General features: G+C 37.4%; 1 long non-coding RNA gene across 1 annotated transcript; it reads right to left on the reverse strand.

The window, feature by feature from the left end:
• Positions 1-6131: 6131 nt before the first annotated feature.
• LOC115346961 lies at positions 6132-17442 on the reverse strand. Its single transcript, XR_003925326.1, has 3 exons — positions 17352-17442; positions 11488-11627; positions 6132-6533 (listed from the first exon to the last, which is right to left on the reverse strand). It is a non-coding gene; the product is annotated as an uncharacterized LOC115346961 (long non-coding RNA).
• Between the last annotated feature and the right edge of the window lie 1583 nt (positions 17443-19025).

Consider the following 19025-nt stretch of genomic DNA (forward strand, 5'->3'; position numbering starts at 1 on the left):
CTACAGTTCCCCTGAGAAAACTAGGAACGGCACAGCTCCTCTCCAGGCATCCAAATAGGTGCCAGAAGTAAGCAAATGATGCATCCAATTCCTCCACAGCATGCCTGGCATTTGATATCATGGCTCATGGAGCCCATCTCTAATGTCCTTGGAGCAATATGCTAGTGTAAGGGAGGGAAGTGAGAGGTATCTGTACCTTAGATTGTAACTTTTTTTTCCTCATGCAAGAAAGAAAGAATAACTCATGTTGTTCTTCCAGATCTTTATACCATGGAACGACCATGCTTCAGTTTATATTCATTGCTCACCTTAAGGTCAGCTACTGCTGCTGTCTGGTGCGCAGTAATAACCAGCAAATGTTGACTTTGCAATGACTTCTGCTATAGCTTTGTAGTTGAGCCCATAGTGTGTGCTCAATAAGCTGAACATTCCCTTCTGTTTTCACTAGATATGCTCCTAATTTTACTATTTGTGGAGAAAATACATTCAACATGCAGCCACACTAAGTCTAATAGAGATTCTCACCTCTAAAAGCATCTCGCTGAGAACAACGGGACCCAGAGTGAGACACGCTACAGCTTCAACAGGAGAACCCCCGCGAGGAGAGTCCCTACCTCATGAAAATGAAAATAAGCCTTATAGTAACTACTGGCGTGAAACTACTATGAACTCATTTCATTTAAGAGGCTGACCACTGGATATTATAAAAATAACCACAAACCATTTTGCATATCACCATCAAAGGGGAAAAACACAAAATGAATCACGAAAGCATCCCTTGAACTAAACTATTTTGTTGGACACACCAAGAAACATGAAATGTAATAAATAACAAAAGGGAATAGTATTTTCAAGGATCAATTACAAGGCTCAGTAAAAGAAGGTGAATTTATTTTCTGTTCTAAGAGTAATTGTGAGACTTAAATTTTAATACAATTCTACCAAAAACATTTTTAAACGGAAAAATGCCAAAAAGCAGAATTTTTTGATGAACTAAAATGCTCAAAATATTTTGATTATTCAAAATATCTCATTTTGGTAAACAAATCATTTCATACCAGCTTCAGTTTTTATATTTGCAAACAATAGAATTGTATACATACCATCTAAAGTTTAAAAAATTGCAAAAGGGTGGGGTGTTTTTCAAATGGAAAAGTCTACCACTCCTTTCTGAAAAGTGAAAATGGAGCATTCTCATTTTTTAATGAAATTCTCTTCAGATTGTCACGTTCCCACAAAAGATTTCACTTTAAATGAATCAGCATTTTCTAACCGAGAACTACTCCATCAGAAAAATTCTGGCCAGCTCTACTCAAAACGACAAGCGAGAAAATCTTCTAACTATTTAACGGGGATTGCCATCAAATCAAATCACTGTAGTGTGCTACATCAAGCAGCCAGCAGTACTGCAGCCGAGCCGGGCTTCCCATCCACTGTCTGTCTTCCACTCATCATCTGTCATTTCAGTGCCCTCCCCCCAATCCCCTTTCTCACCAAAAAAAAAAAAAAAGGCACGGGAAGAGTCTCAAGCACCAAACCGAGGCAGTCGGAGAGGGGTTGGCAGGGAGAAGCATCTCTATTTGCAAAGATTCAACAGCACTGAAAAGCCTTCCCCAGAACGGGACTTGTCCTGCTGAGGTGTTGGGGGTCCTAACAACTGGGCTGTCAAGCTTGGAGGAACTTTCCACGTGGACCACTATCGAAAAGCAAATATAAATCAGAAACAACTGTAAACTGGCAATATCTGAGAAAAATAGCTGAGAAACACTACAGAAACACCTAGAACAGATACCAAATGGCAGGCTCTGATGTCCTGGAAGAGAACATAATCCTGCAGCTTCTCAGTAGAGGTAAGTAGAAGAAAGAGGTCTATTCAACTTCAAACTCATGAAGTCTTAGGACTACATTTAAATCTGTTGTAAAAGAATATAAATGCATTGATTTGGTCTGATGTCAACTTTTAAGCTGTATTATTCAAAGAAGGCGTTAGCCGCACAGTTCCCACTAAAAGGAGCTGAGAATTTGCACACTCGTACCAAGTGCAAGAATTGCACCATTACCGCGTCAGAATGCTGTCAGATCCCAGCAAACATGCAGCAATGCACTCCTTTACAATTCTTACTTTAAAATACACCCTGCAAAGAGCATCTTCATTCAGGTTTCACTACTTTCAGTGGTATTTTTTCTTTCTCTGCCCACACTACGCTTTACAGCGGCATTAAAAGCAAAGGGCCTTTAAATGAAACACAGATCTAGACTGTTGTCTCCTTCAGCCATTGCTCTGGAAAGAACTTTGAAATATCTTAAAGCTAGAAGCCCAAATTCTGTTTTATATCCAAGTACGTTTAAACTAGAAATCACTTAAAACACTCATTAGCAGAAGTTTCAAGCCTGTGCTAACCCCACCTTATGACCTATCATCCCCTTGTTATTAAAAGTAATCATGTAACAATTCAGCGGTCCAGTCTCCATGTCTCTGTATGATGTATTTGTTGACTTATTGGTTTTCATGTTTCTTAGAAATTCAAGCACTTTAGTCCCCCTAATGCAAAGTCTTACAGCAGGGAAGCTTTCATCTTTCTTCTGTAGTCATTAAGGCAGTAAAGGAAAATTTCTCCCAATTCTTTTTATCTATTTCTCTCCTGTGCATTGTAATAAACCCTTCCAAATTTTCTGAATTAATCCTCTGCCTGGGGAAGGGGGAGCAAACAAAAAAAAAAAACCCAAACGCTAACACCTACCAGTGACCTGAGATAAGTTGCCTTCAGCAGAATCCAAATCCCGGTTCACTGATGGATCTCTGCCTGCCTAATTAAACTGCGGACAGTGAACTCTAGGCTATAACTCAGCTCCTCGCAGAGCAGCAATTCATCATTTTGCCATGCAGCTCGTGTTGTCAGGACAAGCTTTTGTCATATGTAACATGCCAGTTTTTGTTTTGATAGGTGACTTTTAATTGAACCATAATGCCATTGCTGCCAGAGTGTGAGAGGACTGAAGTTATAAATCATAAATACAGATCTATAGCACTTACGCTCTTGGAAGTGTGTGAATGTTAAAGGACCCTGGATGCTATTAGGTTTTCCAAGAGAAATGAGCTGCTATGAAATGGTACATGCCATGGTATAAAGACACGATAATTATTTATGTAGATTTATAAAAGTAGAATAAATGTAACAGGTGGTGCAATAAGCCACCTGATGAGCAAGTTATGATGAATGCTATTGGACTGGTTATAACTTCTTTAAAGTATTTGAGTTTATATCCTTGCAGAACTCATAAATTGAGAAATGCTTCAGTGATTTCAAACAACTGAGTACAATGATAGGTAATTTGCAGTTAGTAAGAGCTTTTTATGGCTACTGCAATTAGTAAGTAGAGCGCAAGCAGAAGTCTTGAATAATAGCTCAACTCATAGATAGAAAAAAACTGTAAAATTAGGGAATATATTTAACATTGCTAGAGAAAGAAATGATGGCAAAAAAGCCAGTTTAACTGTCAAAAGCCACAAAAATCTTCCATTTAACAATACAGACACTTTCCCAGCTCTTATATTACAGCAAAGCAGTATAGTATTACACTCAAGGCCCCATCCTACCATGACCATGGCCATCCATGGTAAAAGCCCTACAGATGTATGGAAGTTGAGTAAGACGAGAAATGCTCCTCTCCTTTATCACACAAAAGATCTCCATTTTTTTTTCTAAATAATTCAGCTGTTTTCACTGTTAATAAGCAATTTTGCACATGAACATATTACATATCATAAAATAATGCACAGGCTTGACAAGTTAATAAGCTTCTCAGTTACTTTTAAAGAAAGTAAGGCTACATTGGTAGTAAGTTGCCTTTACCAATAAGGTCTTTGTCTATTTTTCTCTTCCGTCTATTCCAAGGCACCAGAATTTTGCAAACTGCAGCTCAGACAAAAATCATTGCCAGGTATATACCAATGAATCTTTAAAAACCAGGCTCCTGATCAAACTCAGAATGATATCCAAAATACGTCTTCCTGATATTCATGGATACGAAGGGGGAGACTCTTCCTTGCCAGCCTTCATTTTTCTCAAACACAGAGATTTAAATCATTCTTTAATCCTCTAAGTAGCCCCCACAGATCTCAGGCACAGGGGCACTTTGCTTCCCTTCCCAGCCAAGCCTTGGGTGTGTATCATTTTCTTTTTCCTTCCTGAATTTCCCTTCTGCTTACATGGGGGCATTAATTTGCTATGCTGTAATTCAACTTACATTGGCTTCTACCCTGGTTCCTAAAGACAGTGATTTACCTCCTGAACAACAAGTCATCATGCAACCTTCATGCGTAAGCCCTATTTTAATCACTGGACTGGCCTTGATTAGGCCACCTGACCAAAGCAGTATCTAACTCACAATATGCAAGGAAATTATAGAACTAATTCCTCTGGGATTTTTTTTTTTCTTTAGACACCAGTTATGTCAGTTGTGAGAGCTCAGTCATTTCCTCATTTTGCCTGATCATACCCTTATTTTCAGTATTATGGGATTTTTCACTTGAATAATTTTTATTGGTACTGTACAATTATAGTTCTAGAGAAGTACTTAACACATGCATTATGAAGCCACAGTATCCTTCTGCATCTTGGGTTAGATCTTTCCAGTCTATCCCTCTCCATACTGCAAAATTGTTTTTTCATACAGCCACAGAAGTTAAAATTCAGTTATTCAGTTATTCCACCTAAACATTATGGAAATAACTTGGAATTAGCAATCATTGTAGAAAACAGTAGTTTCATTATTTTTTTTTTAATTGAAAGAGATGCATAAAAGCAACAAGGCTTTGACTTTAAAGATCATTTCTACCTTGAACTATCTCAGTGGAAAATTGGTTTTAAAAAAAATTATCTGAAATTAGCCTCAACTAAAGTAGCTGTCATCTAATTGCTTGTCTTTTGCATGCCTTCTTATTTAAAGAAGGTAGTATCTAAAATTATTCTGCATTTCAGTTTTGCAGGCTTCAGGTCACAAAGTCATCCTGCACACAGTTTATGTTGTAATTGATAACTGATGGAGTATTGCTATGTTTTTAATCTTCCTGAAACTGCAGTTTTGAAATTAGAGACATTTATCACTCCATTTAACCAGCTATGAAGATATGAAAAAATGTTTAGTCAGTATTTCCAGAATTCAATCACACAATCACAACATGTTCTTTCCAACCATTAACAGACAGCTTACTAGCTTTGTCACTTAATGCAGCTGAAATGCAATTGACAGAATGACAAATCTTTTTATGAGGAGTCTGAGTCACATCAAATTAGTCACACAGAGATGTTAGTAACATATAACCTGCAAAGATGTAATGTCTTTCTGATTTTATACTTTCCGTGTTGTTATTCAGTCACTGCTGCACAGATATAGATAGAATGTCTTTTTGATTTTAAACTACTCCTGCTACCATTTGTGCAGGGTTTTATAATTAGTTTTAAGATAGGGCAAAGAATTCACATAATATCTGAAGTTGAAGTTGGGAAAATGTATCTGGCAAAACCTAATTTACACAAATATGACATTATTTATTATACACCAACTTTATTATACACAGACTTTTCTTTAGCTTCGATCTACAAACCCAAACCTCAAAGGCAGGATCCTTGCAATATATGTTCCAGTTGGACTATTATATCTAGATTATATGAGAATCTTATTCAAACCTGGTCTCTCAGAGCTATTTGGTGCTCTCTGTTGGACTGATAATTTGACTTACAGTACGGCTGGCTTTACTCCAGAACAAATCCATAAACCAACAAAAGAAAGCATAAACCCCACACTATGATCCATTTGCCCCACCAGCAGTTCTGAGATATGCAGTTAAAACACAGCATCAGTCTCAATGGCATTGTAGCTTGCTGGGGAATAAGTCTTTCTGGCTCCACTGCGTGGCCAGGCTGAGATTTTGACATAAAGATACCCACCTAAGGACTGCAAAGAAAAGAAGATTTTTGTTAGCTCCGTTTCAGAGTAAAGGGAAGGAGTCTGCCTGAGGTCTCCCACCACCGAACACGAAAAACCCCAGCTTTAAATACACAGGCAGCCACCATTAAACAGAAGGAAATGGCAGAAAATGCTTCAAATCGAAAATGCAAAATCAGATTACTGTTTATTGTGATTGTTACAATCTCAACAGTGACTTCAGTATCTTTAATTAACTCACAGTCATACCAGTCATGCTTGGAGCACTGCTCTGAATACGCAGCACTACCAAAAATTACAAATTTTGAAAACAGTAACTATCACATAAGTACTTAACCCAAGAACCGCTTGAGCTGGCATCGCTGTATGTGCATGGGCCCACACTGACTACAGCAAGCATCCTGGAAGCTGCTGTCAAGACCAAATTTGTAGTTATCCAGGCTGGGCTGGACCATGCCTTCCAGAGCCACACGTGGGCTTTGTTCCCCACAAAGCAGCCTCATGGTCACAGCTTGTCCATGGGCAGTCTGGAGGACATGAGCGCTGCAGCTTTCAGGCAGCAAATGGAGTTGAACCTCTCTGGGCTGTTATTTGGAAGAATTATGGAAATAGTTATTTCAGAACACTTGCAAACATTTGTATAATATGCAATCCACCACAGTTCTTATTTCTTCCTTGCAAATACAAGTCTTGCTTTTGCTAAAGTGTTTGAGCACCTATAAGCTCATTTTTAAGAACTCCAGTTTAAAGTTCCAGATACTGTTGTGCAACATCTTAAGGACAGAGAGCACTTTGGATCTTCAGTCATGCCTACCACGCTAGAGGCACCCTACATAGATCTAGATCTACCCTTCATAAAGTCTCCTACACATCAACCTCTGTGACCTCGGTGATTTCGGGGCGGTTGTTTGGCAAACTCAAACTGCTTTTCTTGGACGTTAATCCTGATTTTTGCAGTAGTCTTTCTCCCTCAGCTGTTTGTTCCCATATCTCAATCGTGCACTTTGGACCACAGCACCAGAAAACGTCATTACCTCCAGCCCTGAATGATTGAATTCAAGCACTGAATTCTCATACATGTCCCTTTCTTATGTGAAGTGCAGCATTCCAAAATATATTGCTGTGCACTTGCTGACTGGAGAACCAGTGCATCACATGGAAGAAACAAACTTATTTTGCAGGCTTTTCCAGACTGCGGGCCCTCACTTCTATCTACCTATTATTTCTCATGGAAACTGAAGGAATTGCACATCTTTGAGATCTCTAACTCTGTTGAATTTGGCTGAAGATGACAGAGCAATTAAAAAAATCTAAAAGAGGATCTCATTGGTTGACAGACTAGCTGACAGAGAAGTTGCTTTAATCTTATTATTTTGGAAATACGGCTCTGGTACCAAATTCTATGCAATAAGGAATATGAAACCTGATACTGAAATAGTAACAACATTCTCTTACTGCTTTTTTACAGTAACTAACCTCAAAATTGACCCCAAGTTAATACATTGTCCCTTGATGTATAAGGATCCAGAAGACTTGGTTATTCTTTCTCAACCTGCCGTTGACCTGTGCTTACTTCAATAAGACATCTAAACTTTCCCTTCCTCCATCTACTAAGTATTTGATTAAAAAACCCTTTACTTAAGGCATTGACTTATTTTCCATTGAGGTATTCTGGGCCGTCCAAGTAGTGTGTTAAGTCTTGATATCTGTTCTTGGGCTCTTAAGCATGCCTCTAAGATCTCAAGACAATCTTAACTCAACTTTGAGGCTTTACCAAATCCACCCAAGTTAAAGGCAGAATGTGTTGCTGCCAATTCAAATTATTTTTCTGCTCCTATAATTCAAACTACAAATCGTTACATGTCAACATAAACAAATACTGGTATTTGTTCATGAAATACGGGTGCCTCAAAAGTTAATCTGTGTTTGTACACAAATTTGATTTCTATTTGTATGTGGATTTTAGGATAATGTTCTTGCTACTCTGTTTTTAAATTATTTATTAACTGTTTAGACAAGTAGTCCCACCTTTTCTTTATTCCCAGAGAGGTGAGATGAGTGATGAACAAAACGCATTTGCCAATAACTAGCATTTATTTTGGCCTAAATGAAAGTGCACATTGTCATTTATCCTTCTATATGGCATTGTGAATTTACATAATGATGTATGGTAACAGTTATAAAAAGGACACTATGTCATCTTAAAGAAATGAAGCCAATTGCGGAGACGGCTGTAAATGACTTCAGCAGAGCTGAAGACAGGCTTTACTGCTTTAGTCTTTTATATACCTCAATTTAACAGGTAAATTCCCAACGCTAAGTTAAAGTAACATTGAAAAACATATTAGAATTTTTTATTCATAATATTTTATATTTAAATATAACTTCAATATCTTTTTTAACTATCCATGAAACAGAAATGTATACTCAGAGCATAAGAGAATGATCATTCTTTCCCTTTTTTTTCACTTCATTATTCATAGAAGTAGCATAGTCCAAATATTTTGAATCAGATTTCTTTATCTCTGTGCAACGTTTATTTAATCTCACTGTTTCCTCCCCTATATCAGTGAAGATACCCTGGACTTGCACAGGTGACAGAGACCTGAATAAGGGCCACTGCTTTCCAGATCACCCCTTTCTAATTACTAACGCTGCTCTTGTCCACTCTTGCCCATCTCTCACTTCACATAACTGTTCTTCTTCAACTGAAGTTCATCCATTTCTTTGCTGCAAAGCACACTCTTCCAGTCCTTTTGCTATATCAACACTTCAGTGAGCTCTTGCTTTATTTTCTCTTTTCTATCCACAACACCAAGTAAGTAATTTTCTCATATGTTTTGCATGCAGTTTTGTTACATCTCATTTCTTTTTCCCACAATCCAAAAAAATTCCTAAATTGAACAAATTACTCGAGCAACATTAGCTAATATCACCCCTGTATGCTGGAACTACCTTCGTTGACCAGCACTGAATCCCTCTTTCCTGCAAATGCTTATGGCTGGCCTTTTAACATTGTCATCTGCCTCATGTCTTTTCCTGTGCATGTATTCACATTTTATTCCATTCTTATTTTTTAAATACAGCTAAAAACATAACAGGGTATTTTCAACATGTCAGCCTCTCATTAGACTTCACATGGTGATAATCATTCTCCCTGAACAGCAAGTTCTTTACCATTATTTGCTGTCCTATGTCTAAAAGCTTGTAAGTGCCTGAGGGTAGAAACCTGTCTTATATTTCAGTCACACATTATTTACACAAGTTATTACTGTTAATTACTTCTGTAGTCTTCCCATTTCTTATGTTCATCTTCCCGTCCATCCAACCCTCTATAACTATGTTCATTTCCCTTGTCAGTCCCTTTGACTGTGACAACCTCTCCTTAAACCCTTGCTGTGACTTTAAATATTTTTCCTTACCCCATCTTATTGTCACAACAATAATAACCCTTTTCACTGCAAGGTTTAGGAGAATGAAAAAGCAATAAAGAAGAAAATAAGACTAATAATTTGAGAAAGTACGCTATGTTGATCCTCAAGAGCTGCTTTGTCTCTTAGTAACTGGTAACAGGAATTAGGACGACAGGGCAAATCATTGGAAGCATAATAATATCAATGATAATGAAAGGTTTGTATAATCCCTCAGAAAAAAAACGTTATCAAAACAAGATAATCTCTTCTCTTTCAACAATTCTTTTTTTTTTTTTTTTTTTTTTTTTTTTTTCCAATGGCATTATTCATGTCATGCTTGCAGGGAAACAAACCCCAAATTTTAATTCAGAAACAGAATTTTCAAACACCTACTCAAGAAAGAGAAGGAGGGAGCTGCAGAAGAAGGAAATCCATTTCAAAAAAAAGGCTAATCTATCTTTGTGTGTGTTTAAATAAACATTAAGAAAAGAAAGGGAGCGAACATTCTATAGAGGAGAAAACAAAAAGAAAATAATACTAGGTTTGAATTTATCATATTACTTTACATTGAGCCAGAAAAGACTCATATTCTTGCAGTTTTGTTAATGTTGAACTCCCATTTCTGCAATGTAATGCACATCATAAAGCACCAGAACATTTTTAAATAACAATGAAATTCAGTGTGTATTGTATGTATGTTGTACCACAGGACACAAATATGATATGACATACTACATTAACCTGCCAAGATACCATAATAACTATTACTACGTGTTTTCAACTTTTGATTTAGAAACCACAAAGAGTTACAATTCAAATCCTAACTGGATAAAAAATTACTTTTATATCAGTGTTATCTCCGGGGATACGCTTATAATTGAAACGCTTGTTTTTAGAACACTTTGACATTATTTCTCATTGAAATGAGCATGAGAAATTGTTCATCAAAAGCAGAGAGGAAAAAAAAAAAAAAAAAAGATTAGCATTTTAAACCTATCCCAGGAGCTTGACTTAAAATTGAGGTAATTTCATAGCCAGCTAGAATTTAACTCCTTGTAGATTCTAAATGGCAGCTCTCATACTGCTCACACAAGAGGAAGAAAAAACGTTAAATATATTTATTCTCTAGTGACCTGAACTTTAAATGGAAAGGCTGCTACTTTCATAAAACAATGAGATTTTTTTCTTCTGATGTTTTAATTTATTTATGCAAGAAAGTGATTCTGACAAGGCTTTACAGTTACATCGCCATGCTACTACAGTTTCTTCTGCTCTTGCTGTCCTTCCAGATTCTTTTCTGTTCTCCTCTCCTAGTTTTCTTCTTTTTCTTTCCATCCTTTTTTATTCCCTTATTTTCTCTCCCTTATCTCTTTTCCATATTTTTATAATTACAAGTAAAAGTCCTATAAAACTTAAGAAGCCTTCAGATAGATCATTACTAATATAATTACAGTATGGAGAGCATAGTGATGTTTGAATGTAAATTAGAGCGAGTTTTTACAGTTCATTAGAAAGACTCGGGGATTGAATTTAGTTTAATCAAAGCTTGAGTGCTCCCAGTATACACAGCACATACCTAGTAAAAAAAAGCATTAATATAGACTCAGAGATTAAAGATGTATGTCATGCTTTGCATCCATTTAAAGGAGTCCATACAGGGTGCATCACAGACCCTAGTACCTAACGACCTAATGGAGTTGAACGAAAAATAATTGTATGTAATTCATTAATTTGCAAATGAATATACATTACTCCACTTTTCTGCCTTCTTTCTGCAAGCATTCCTCCCATAGACAAACACATATTGGGGGAGATGCCTGTCCCCGGTCCTGCTGGCTTCTGCCAGACTCCCGCCACAGACGGTGGCAAGCCCTCCGTACCTGCTCCTGCAGTATTTTCCACTTTATCTCACCTAAGGTAATTTCAAATGCATTTGGCAGTTTAGGCGGCAAGAAAGGGTGCTTCCCACTGCTGATTCTCTCCCGGTTTCTTTCCCCGTGGCGAGAGTGCTGGCACTGTTTCTGGGCTTCAATGTGCCCCGGAGCTAGTGAGAGCAGCTCTCGGAACCAGACCCAGCTCCCTGCGTCCCCATGTGTTGACAGTATATAGGAAAAACATTTCTCACCTGCTCACTGGAAAAGCATATATCCTCAAGATACCCAACCAAAATACTGCGTGTAATTCCTCTTAGAAAACACCTCTGTAGAAATTTCCTAGGATCTCTCCTTGGCTGCTGGTTTTCCATTCAGATTTACTTTGCGATACCTAAAAACGTTCAGAGCATTAATCCAACTGATACGACTTTGTTTAGTGTTAAAATTTAAATGCAATTGTCATGCCACATTAAACTACTTGCTCTAGAGAAGTTAGTTTTCTCACAGTTATTTTTCTCGGATTACCTTCAGATGTTTTTTTAAAAAAAAAAAAAAAAAAAAAAAAGCAGCCAGGCACAGCCAGAGAAGATCCCACAGAACACGCAGCAGCTCAGCGTGCGGGGGCTTCCTGGGGCCACATCTGCAGACTGCTTCTGGCTGGGGAACGGGCAGCTGCTGCAAAGATCACTCTTTAAGGGAGACTACACTAGAGCATATATAATTCAAGGTGTGCGTGCGAGCGCACGTACGTGCCTTGCAAAAATATACTGAAGAACTTGCAGTTTAACAGGGAAAGGTTCAAGCTACAGGAGAGATGGTCGACGTTAAGAAGGCTTAAGGTCCTGGGACAGCGAGGGTGATACTGCCCTACGTCCCGCGCCGTAGCGCGGCTCTGAGCCACGAACGGGCCGGAGCTGCAGCAAGAAGAGGGCAACGGTGCCCCGAGTGCTTCCCTGCCGCGGCCAGAGCAGGGTCCGGAGCTACCACGGCTTCCCGGGCACTCGGCCCCGTCGGGCAGCGGAGCCCCGGCTTTAATCAGTTTACTATCTGCACGACGTGGGCTGGGTTTCACTGCTTGAAAAGCCCTGGCACGGATTTGTGTGTTAAGTTTTTACTGCCCTAAAAATAGGAGTTCATAATTGAAAAGCTGGCAGATCCTTTAATTATAGGGGAGCAAACAACGCCACTAGAGAAATGTAAATACAGCCTAATTGTTACTTCTTTATTTCATTGTTAAAGAGCCAGCTGACATAATGGCAGACACGGGTAACGCCTGTGTCTTAAGCAGCAAGATCTGCAATCAAGTTTTTGAAATGTTCCTCATTTGTCTCTCTCATGGGACTTTACATGCAAAGTCTTGCCAAATGAATCAAGAAAAAAATAGAGTAAGTGTGAATGCCGGAAAAAGAAACCGCAAAGAATACATTGAAAGTACTATACGGGGCACAGTTTAATTGAATTGTGATTTGTTGGTCTTGTAAGCACTCTCCAGAAAGGAATGTCATGCTAATCAAAAGCTGTCCAACTTCACCTTATTTTTAGCAGGCAAACTTTAAATGAGACAGTTCAGGATTTTGATTTCTGAGGGATATTGGATCACATTCACCCACAGGGCATTTAAATATAAAAACCTATTTATATGCAAATTCTTTAGTATTTCATGTAAAGTGGATTTTTATCAATTGACCATTCTATTCTGTAAGTTATCATGTTGATAAAACATCTTTAGTAATGGTAAAATGAAGGAACAAATATAATCAGCGCAGCTTGTTTAGGTAGATCCTAGACTTTCTTGGGGCATACCTGTGAGTTCTTGAAATGCAGAGCTATGAAGTTAACAAATTGCCTTTCACGGAAGGACCCAGGAATAGAAGTCCTCAGAAAAGGATCTTTTGATCACTTTCACCCTAACTGGAGAGATAACTAATACTGGGGAGAGTTCAGAATATGTTACTCATAAGTCAAAGCAAATGAGAGTGCGCTTTTGTTACAGAATCAAATCCTTCATTCTTTTTTTTTTTTTTTTTTTTTTTTTTTGAGAAAACCCAGGCCAAATCCCTAATGTCCAAATTTTAGTTTGTCCAGCTTTTGTTACACAATATCCTTTAGACATCTGTAGAAGAAAATGCATCATTATCAGAGCACATCTGGCCGTAGTAGGGGAACATTCGCTATTGCAAGGTATTCCTTTTGATAGTAGTTTATATGCAAGTGTGTAACTTGGAGCAGAGGGTAGGTGTGCCTTGCTAATTCTATGTATTGTGCAACACTAACAGGGGTTGGGTGGGGCGTAGAGGGGGAACTCCTTTGCTGGAGGAAGAAGCAATCTCATCAGGAAGGTCAGCGCTTCTGGCCTGCCTTTCATTCATGCACTGCAAAATGCCTTGGCAAAACTAAATATATATTTGCGGTGCCTCTTTGAGAGTTTTACTGGGAGACTTTGAGCACCAGCACAGAGTACAGCCATTCACGTTGATATTAACACTTCCAAAGACGAAACTCCTCACCTCCAGAAACAAATGCCACCATCTCAACTCTCCTTGCAGCCCTCCGGTGTTAAGGATTATTACACCGAATAGCTGGAATCCACCCTAAATATTCTCTTCGGGATCAAAAATACACTAATTCTCTTGAAAGAATTTGACTACACTTTTTTTTTTTTTTTTTTTTTTTTTTTTTTTTAACTTCCCTCGAGTTTGGAAGGCAACAGAATAGTTATCCCAACGCTGCCTTCTGGAGTTTTGCAATAATCTAGCCAGCTGAGATGAAACTCGTATAATATGATTAGCCAAAGGACACAGAGCAGCCTAGGTGATTAAATGAGAGAGTTCAGTGATCACAGATCTGACCCTCATCCCTGGGAGGTTATAGTCATGATAACTGATTGCTTTGAACATGCTTGCAATGGTTATTTGTTTATTTAAACAAGTTAGATGTAATAGAGCAGTTCCCTCTTTTCCTGGAAACAAGTTAGCGTTTCTTTGGATTGGTTATTCCTCCAAGGCTGAACCTGGGGACAGCCTTTTAGAAATAATAAACTATTACAAATTGTGCTGGGTTTAGAACAATACACAGAAGTGAACACTTCATACGCCATCTACCTTGTAAAGAGTTTAGTATACATTATTACAAAAAATGGCATCATTTATCTGAGTACTAGTAGCCTTTCTGGTAATAATATTGCATAGAGAATCAGGTATGAATTCAAGCATATCTGTCCAACACAAATGTACATAGATTTCTTCTCAATTTACATAATCCTTTTAAGAGGTTTGAGAGAACAGGCAGGCAACTTCACAAATTGAAGCTCATTAGATAAAAGAGATATTAACATTATTAATATTTGTTCCAGAATTCAGTTGACCAAACAAATGAGAAAGGTCGTCTTTGCTAATTCTAATTTGAAATTACAGTATTTTTAGTGTTTAAACTTTGCTTTACTAGGTTCACAACTGACTGCCACACTCAATGCCCCTTATTGCCTCCAAATTGTTCTTACAATTTGCCTCTCACTTTCATCTATTAAGTTGTTCTCTAATTCATTAAAAGAAAGATTTTTTTCAACAGGCAGGCATTATCACTGATTGGACTGGCAGGAACTGTACTTTTTACATTTCAGTGAAGATTACTATTCTTTGATATCTTTTCCCTGTCTTTCAGTTGCACATATCAATAGCTATAATAATACAGCACAATATGGTTGTTAAGTCAAACAACGTAATTTGTAGAAACACATTCAATGCGGTTCATTAAAACTATGAACTCATCACTATTTATAATGTCTGTATATCTGTATTGTATTCATGGATTCGTTCATTTCTTGTAACGATACCCGTTCTTTGGGAACAGATTTGCCAAATTATTTATTTGATGAATGCAATCTTCTTGTTTCTTCTAATTTTCTACAAATGGTACACAGCTTTTATGAATTAGCTCACAATTCTCAATCATTACGCTACTCTGAATACAGAAATTCCATCCTATCAATTTCTCCTGATCTTTTCGGTTATTTTTCCACAATCCTAATTCTTCATTTGATCACTAAAGCAGCAGCGCATTGTGTCTCCTGATAAGTTAACATCTATAGCTTTCAATATAAATGCATATTCTAATGTGAACTGTGTTACTGATACTAGTTTGAATGCAGAAGTTCTTTCCAGCACTCCAGGGAACAGAAAGGTACCTCTTTAACAGACAAAATACAACCGTAATTAACCTTACGAAGTGAATTTACCCTCAAATATTAAAATCGATAAGCAATACAGGAAGGGCTGAGGCTGAATTCAAACAAACCCAAAGTAATTTTTGCGATATCTCTTCATCACATTGAAGATCTGCTACAATTCTTAAAAGATCTGCCCACCATATTGATGGGAAGTTCAACTGAATTTCACTCAGTTTCTGATTTAAATTTATATTCTTGCAGCTACTACATTGTACTATATACAGAAAACTGCAAGCTTGTAAATAACTTGTCATGTACAAATAGCAGATTTCCAAAATTCTAATAAAGTCACTATACTTCCGCTAAGGTGTCATCAGCTAACATATATTAAAATCATCATGGAAATGGAATTGGTGAAATAAGAACTCACTTTCCCAATAAGAGCTCACTTTCCCAATGTGTGAAACAGGAAAACACTTTGAAATCAGAGATTATTTTCAAAGGCTTTGTTATACCAAAAATAGAAAATCATTTACAGTAAAGCCAAAATAGGCACATATACAAGTTCTTAGAAACTATAGTTTCCTATCAAACAGTATCACAACTGCAAAAAAAGCAGATAAAAACCAAAAATCTAGTCCCATCACCCATGTTTTAAAACGCCTTCTTTCTCAGCACTAACAAACAAAGGTTATCATTTGGAATCAGTTTCACAAAGGTGTACTGAGACATGACCCACCATTTACAGTTTTTAAAATATTTCTATCTTAATTTCTAGTCATACACTTTAGATCCATTTTTAAAAAAAAGCTTTTTTTAAAAGCAGAATGAAGAAGATTCTGATGTCAGCTATACCAGCTTGCCTCTGGAATGATTTATGTAAGTGAACTGTTACTCCGGACCTTTCTGGAAGGAAGTGGAGCCGAAGGTATCCCAATCTTCACTTAAGTAGACACTTGTATTTTAGAATTATCATTAATGAATTAGCCATACGCATCCTTTTAATAATCAGCCTTATTAAGGATAAAAGCTTATCTCCTATTCTCAGATGTAATTACAACATACCCCTGATCTCTACTAAGTCTATAAACAGAATACTTGTTTTAATTCTTGACCCTTGGGATCAAAACCAAAATCAGAGATTAAATGAAGTCAAAAACTTATCAGTAGCCCACTACAATACAAACTAAAATACAGAGAGCGTCCACAATTATTTTGTATTCAGACTTCGCTTTGTATTGTGTTCAAACACTAATCCTTCCATTTACTTTAAAAGATTAATGCAACAAAAGGGTGACTAATTGTAAAAGGGCACAATAAGGTTCAGGTTAGTGCTCTTTTGTATTAGAGAAAAATAATATGTTTGAGATGGAGAAATTAAATTTTCTGGAAGCGGTCAGCATGGGAATCAAATGAATCCTTCTGATTCATGCAGAGTCATGCATTAACCACTTGAGATTTGGAAGGAAAAGACTTAAAGCTTTTTTTCCTCCCATACAGATAATTTCCTTTAATAACTAAGACGCTATTTTGTCTTCAGAATATCAACTTTCCAAATTAGTTGAGTTCTGAAGGTCCTCCAGAGCACAACATCTATGATTAAACACTTTCTAAAGTTCATTCTACTAGTAAAAGTGGAAATTCCATTATTTTAGCAAGAGCAGGCATGTCAAATTTATCAAGGCATGATAGGACTGAGGATGGAATAGAGGTAAGGAAGCTATGTTTGTAAGTTATATTCACAGGGCACAGAAGTTATTATAAACCTCATTATTATGTGGTACAGTAATCAAATGAAAAGTACAGTTACTGTGACTCTTGTTAAGCCTAAATTGTGAAGAATTACCTTCAAAACTTTTAAAAGATAGCAATCTAGAGGGAGCAGAATCATAGAAGCATGATTCCTTTGGCTTGGTTTACTCATGAGAAAAGCCCCTATTTACGACTTACCCTCCTCAGGAGCTCCAGGGGTTGTGGGAATAAAAGCCACATGCAGCATTACAGCCTCTCCATCCAGGTTGCAGCAAAAGGGATGGCAGCCTCTGGAGCTCCTCCACCTGAATGCAGACTCCAGCCTAACCTGGGAAGAAGCACATGCAAGAGCACCACAGAGAACCCTAGTGTGATTCCTTAAGCCAGGGGTTAATGCCACAGAGAGGATTACGGATTTTTTACAGTTCTTTTACAGTGCCAAACCACATCCAGAAGGTGGACCAAAAGCTTAATGCCTGGCTCTTCAAATAGCTAAGTGACTAATTTGTTGCTAATTAATGCACTTTCACCACCAGCACTTTTCCAGCTGTACTGATGTACAGCTGAGGATTGTAAAAGTAAGTTAGCAGGATGCCTCTGCATCTGAGCATTCTTGCTCCCCACAGGTGTGGCAGATTTGTGGAAAATTACCCCCAGTGTGCTGGAAATAGATAACCTGCTACTGAGACTAGTGCTAGTAACTAATGGTGCTAGTTACTGCAGAGAAACATAATTGATGCATGTGTGCTGCACATGGGAAATGAAAGTGGAGCTTTTGGTAGGATCTTCTCATCATGATCTACTCAAGCTTCTGGACAGACTCATAGAAGTAGAGGGATGAGACAGGCAAAGATAAGCATAAAACCGTGACCAAGCAGAAAAAACTTCTTGGCGAGGTCTGACACAGCATTTTCCAGGACTACAGTAATTGTACTGGGTGGTAATCCCAGGATGTCTACCTTAGTACGGAAGAACAGAACATGTACAGTTTTATTAAATTATACATAATTCCTAATCTTTGCTTCTTCGAGAAATTTAAAAAAAAAGTTACTTTTCTATTTTGAAAAAGGGATATATTTGTTCTGGTTTTAATATTAAAAAAATCCTGCAAAACAGAGATCCCATGCTTTGATCACCGATAAAGGGCAAGTATGGCCAACGTGAAGCCATAAAAATAGAATAAAATATAAATTATTCTACAGCATTATCAAAGTGTCTGAATTACCCAACTGCCTCATGATTTTGGGCACAATTAAATTCACTAATAGGAAAGCAGTTAAATAACATCATGCTTCAGATCACTAGTTGAATAACATTGTCATACTCAGGCTAATACATTGTGACAGCTCCTGTCTAGAATATATTACTTAAGATCTGAAAGTTTTGATCATAAAAACATCTTTTCCAGAGCTTCCAAACAAATAATAATAATATAATAAGAGAATAAGTAAAGGTCTAAAAGTTAATATTTCAGAACGAGTGAAAATATTTCTCAGTTAATTTAAACATTTGTCTCTATGTATCTTTGACATTTGGAGCCAGAGGAAGGGGTGTTAAGAAGTAATTGCATTCACTGCCTTCCAGATATCTTTTATTGGTTCTCAAATGGATCTGAATTCAAGAAATGGCTCTGGATGTTTGTGTGCATGGGGAAAATATTTCTTTTGACATTTTGTTCTCTGGTAGCATTTTTATGCTTATGCATGTATAAATAAACTGTTTGAAAAGCAAACTCTTTCAGTACACATATTAATGAAAAGGGGACGACAAGGCAGCTCTTCTAATTTTCTGTTTATAAGAGCAAACATGCCAGCTAAGGATCTTTGACATATTTGAGCTTTTATTAAAAGATGCCTTTATTTTAACCAATGG

This window comes from Aquila chrysaetos, chromosome 1, assembly GCF_900496995.4.
Source record: "Aquila chrysaetos chrysaetos chromosome 1, bAquChr1.4, whole genome shotgun sequence".
Taxonomy (NCBI): Eukaryota; Metazoa; Chordata; class Aves; order Accipitriformes; family Accipitridae; genus Aquila; species Aquila chrysaetos.